Source organism: Camelus bactrianus, chromosome 17 (assembly GCF_048773025.1).
Source record: "Camelus bactrianus isolate YW-2024 breed Bactrian camel chromosome 17, ASM4877302v1, whole genome shotgun sequence".
Classification (NCBI taxonomy): Eukaryota; Metazoa; Chordata; class Mammalia; order Artiodactyla; family Camelidae; genus Camelus; species Camelus bactrianus.
This window is the reverse complement of record NC_133555.1, coordinates 60,806,446-60,811,234: the sequence shown is the minus strand read 5'-3', so window position 1 is coordinate 60,811,234 and position 4,789 is coordinate 60,806,446. Positions and strand designations below refer to the sequence as shown.

The 4,789-nt window shown below is 38.3% G+C and overlaps 1 long non-coding RNA gene across 1 annotated transcript; it reads left to right on the top strand.

Annotated features, from left to right (window-relative positions):
* The first annotated feature begins 239 nt into the window (after positions 1-239).
* LOC141573733 (uncharacterized) lies at positions 240-3,852 on the top strand. Its single transcript, XR_012499750.1, has 4 exons — positions 240-422; positions 1,407-1,505; positions 1,848-2,041; positions 3,019-3,852. It is a non-coding gene; the product is annotated as an uncharacterized LOC141573733 (long non-coding RNA).
* The last annotated feature ends 937 nt before the right edge of the window (positions 3,853-4,789 follow it).

Genomic DNA, 4,789 nt, shown 5'->3' with positions numbered 1-4,789 from the left:
GAGGTTAGGGAACTTCCCCATGGTCTTCCAGAGTTTTCAGAGCTGTGAATAAATCAAATCTTGTGACTGCTGTTTTATTACATGTCCTCCAACAGAATACTTTTCTCATGAGGAACACAGTTAGACCAATTCTTTTACCAGATCCTTTGGAAATTTACTTCCTCTGTTCCTTGCTTCTGGTGAGAGCCCTCTAACTTTCTTCCCTCTAGGAAATCATAAAGAATAAGAAAGAGGATTTCTTGATGCAGAATGAAGAGACATCAATCAAATACTGCCAGACTAAACTTGATCAGCTTTCAAAGACACTAATAAAAAGTATCTCAGCAGGAACTTTCTATGTTCCTGGAGGTCATGAACTCTACAGGAAAGCAAAGGAAATTATTGAAAAGGAATATCACCAAGTGCCCATGAAAGGAGTGAAGGTGAGGAATAAGGGAAACATTGGGAACCTACAGAATAGTCAAAGAGGTCTCCTGAAAATCTGAGAGTGCAGCTCCATGCATGCATAAAGAGAGAGTATGGGGCCATTCAAACAGCTGTGGCTTTTAAGGTTCACTGCATGCTATTTATTCCTGAAGAGAGTACAAATGTCAACTCCCAACCATGAGTACAGATTTCTTAAATCCACAAGAGACAGAACAGAAATTATTCATTTTTTTTTACTCAATAACATATTTGAAGTGTTGAGCACTGATAATTTACAAGTCAGCCTTTGTACACAAGGATGATCACAAGTGAGACAGGAAGTCAACTACATAGACAAGTTATAATACTCAGGAAAGAGCTACTTAGGTGTTAGAAACAAATATAATAATAATTAATAATAATAATAATAATAATAATAATAATAATAATAATAATAATAATAATAATAATAATAATAATAAAATAATAAAAAACAACAATAAAAATGCAACTAATATATATTGAACTGTTGTTTCCTATAGCCAAAATGTTAAGCTCTTTCCCTAGACTCTTTAACTTAATCTTTCAAATAGCATTAAGAAGCATCTACATTATCAACATTTTAAAGATCTCAACTGAGAAGCATAGGCAGGTTAAAATAAGTTGTCTAAAGTTATAACCAGCTAGTGGCAGAGGAGAACAGCAGCACAATTTAGAGGCACTATTTCACACTGGTAAAGCAGATATGTAAAAGCACCAGAGATTTGGGGTTTGTAGAACTGAACATGATTCTGACTGGCTGGATTCTAGAGTGGGGAGAAGGAAGTAGCACTGGGCAAGAGACTGGAGAGAGACAGGTCACTCTAAGGAGCTTGGACTCATTGTAAGGAACCACTGTGGAACTTTAAACTTGAAGCAAAATTTACATGGACTTAGTTGTCTTTGCAGCACTAATTTCCCTATTGGAAATCTAATTTCTGTGCTCCTCCTTGGTTCCTCAGGCAAATGAGTTCCTCCAGAGGTTTCTGCAGTCCCAGGTGGCACTAGAGAAATCCTGCAGGCAGATAAAGCCCTCACTGATGGGTAGAAGGCCATAGCAGGTACGGGGTAGGGCTGGGCTCACAGTGGGATGCGTATGTTCTTGCAGTGCCCTCTGACAGGTGTGAGAGCAAAACCTTCCCAATACCGGAGCTTCCTTCCTTTCTGTGGAACAACCCTGCTGCATTTGGAAACAGCAAAGGAAACTGTGATTGGATGCCAGACAGGCAGAGCATTTTCTCTCACATTCTGAAGTGTGCTCTCGATGGTGTGGACATGGGGTGTGGGGGGAGGACTTCAGAGATTTCCTACCTCTCTCTTCAATTTGGCTTGGCCTCTGAGCTCAGGAGGGTGGAGGTCAATTCTTGCCTATTTTTTCCCTCTCTAATACCTTCCTGGGGCAGAAGAGTGGACCTGGAAGGAGACAGCTGAGAAGGAACAGGAGCTGCTGAATCAGAAACTGCAGGAGCAGCAGCAGCAGGTGGAGGCTCAGAAGAGAAGTCTCCAGAAACACATAGTCCAGATGATGGAGAAGCTGGTGAGAGAAAGAGAAAACCTGCTGAGAGAGCCAAACAAGATATTGGAGCATCAGCTGAAGGTGAATCAGGCTGTGGCAGTAGTAGAGCTTGATAGCTTTGCCCTGGTACCCCAGGAAGGGATGGGTGAAGGTTACAGCATGGTCATGCAAAGATCACAAGTGCATCTACTGCTTGTGATTTATTAAAACCCTGAAGCCTTTGAATCCTTCCAAAACCTTTAAATTCAGCTCTGTAAGTAGACTTTGGAGAGTTCAGGATGAGTATTCCCCCCTCTACTCCAAGCCCTCAGAGAATATAAATAGGGTTGAATAGCCATTTAGAGAATTTTAAAATGATCTCACAGGGCTTGATTGAACAGATATTCCAACTATGTGTGTTTAATATGAACAACAACTAGTACGCTCTACCAAGATCACTACCTTTTACCAGGAGACCTGCTCAGCCCAAGGCCCTGAGGTAGATCTGTGCTGACATAAAACTACCAGAAATTTCCAGACTTAAAAACACATAGAAATAATAGATTTTACACTTGCTACATTGCCTCCAGGTGTGGACAGATCCCCAAGCTATCATGTGGCATGGAGGGATTTCTCTCATTGTTCATCTGAACATGATTTATAAGAGATTTCTATAATTTAGGGGCCATGTGTTTATAACAGATTTTTATAATATGGGTGACAGTGTCATCCTGAGTGGGACTGAGAATTAGTGCAGTCAGACCAAGGCTACCTCTCATTTGCATTTTTTGACTGGAAAATATTACATCTCTCCTCATGCCAGGCTTAGCCTCCTGGCAAAACCCTAAGGTATATGAATATTATTAAGGCTGTAAACTACACTTCCTCTTAATATTTAGGTCCAAACCAGGAAATATTCCTTGTTACAAGAGTCTCCTTTCATGATTAAGAGAGAACAATTTTAGGAATAAAACAAAGATAGTCTGACAAAGTTTTAAAGTTTGACAAAATGTAATCCTTGAAAAAATGGGGGATTTAAAAAGTTTTACTTCCTTCCTCATTTTTATTTTTTTTTTTAGGTCCAAGAAGATCTGTGTACTGAAGGATTTAGAAAGAAATGTGAGGAGATGAGTACAGAGATAAATGATTTGGGAGAGAGAATTATTGATACTAAAAATGATGATAGTTCCTTGCTTGTACAAGCCTTGGACAACCTTGGCAAAAGGATCGCTTCGTTATTGCCTGCCCCTGCTAACATTCTTGGTAATGTTATGAAAGTAGTGAGCTCACTATTTAAAAAGAAGTAGCTCTCCTTGTAAAGAAATCATATATATAATATAATATACATGTATGTTCTCTGGCCTATTTCTGATGTGCATGCATTTCACTTTCATCCAGCAATGCTTTAAATATAAAAAGTGATTTCTAGAGAATACTGATGCCTGGCCCACATTAGATAGAATAAATGCATGGACACTTTGATATAGTGTGTTCAGTTTTAGGAAATATATATGTGTGCAAAATCATATATATGTGTATGTACATATATACAAGAGTTTCACTGAGGCTTCACTTCTAATGGCAAAAGATTGGAAACAACTTAATGCTCATTTATGTAATTTGGTAATATATATTTTGCATGCATTTATACTAGAATACTAGGTTGCTAGTAAATAGATAGTGGAGCTCTATTCGTATAAATATAGAACAATCTGGAAGATAGAATGTAGAGTGAAAAAATGAGGCACAAAACAGTTTGTATAATGTGTTCACCGTAAAAAAAAAAAAGGCAATTATTTTGGGCACTCATACACATGTATGTATAGTACATTTCTGGAAGATTCATTAGAAATTGGTATCATTGGTTCTTCCTGGAGAGGGCAGCTTGGCATCAGGGATGGAAAGGACACATGCTTTTCATTATATACTCTATATTTTCAATTTTGCAAAGTTAGCTTGTGTTATTTCTCGAATAACAAAAAAAAACAAACTAAAATACTAATAATTAAAATAGTAAATGGAATGTGAATAAATGGAATTGCTCATTGCTTCCAGAAATGACATTAGCCTGCTTAATGAGGGGTCTAAGACTAAGATCAGAATACTAGAAAATAACGTTTGCATCCTAATCTTGTTTTTGCTTTGGCCTTGGTTTTTAATCCCTTATATTTGCTTCAAAAATAAGGTATGAACTTTCCAGTTATCCCTTGAAATCTCAACAACAGTAACCTTTGCTTCATAGGTTTCAATTACACTTTTACAGTGTTTAGAAACAAATTACTAAACACTAAGAATATTCACTGGTGAGAGGAATTCCCAACATCCTTAAGTTCAGTGGTGGCGTCTCTGCTGTAGACAAGTACAGAAGGGGTGATGCACCACTGCAGAAGTGGATGCCTTGATAGTAATGGGGAATGAAAAACCCAGACACACAGAGGCCAGGTGTTGGCATTTAAACATCAGAATTCAAGTACATACAATAAGAGTAATGAGCATTGTGGTTTGTCTTAGCTCAGGCTGCTATAACAAATTACCATAGACTGTGTGGCTTACAAAACAAACATTTATTTCTCCCAGTCCTGGAGGCTGTAAGTCCAAAAGCACTGTGCCAGCATTGTTATTTTCTTGGTAAGGGTCCTCTTACAGCTTTACAGATGACAAGGTTCTTACTGTGTCCTAGCATGGTGAAGAGAGAGAGACAGAGAGAGAGAGAGACAGAGAGAATGAATCTCATGATTCTTTGTTATACAGGCACTAATTAGATTCATGAAGGCCCCACACTCATTATCTAATCCCTCCCAAACCCCATTTCCAAGCACATTGGGACATTGGTAGTTGGGGTTTCCTCAA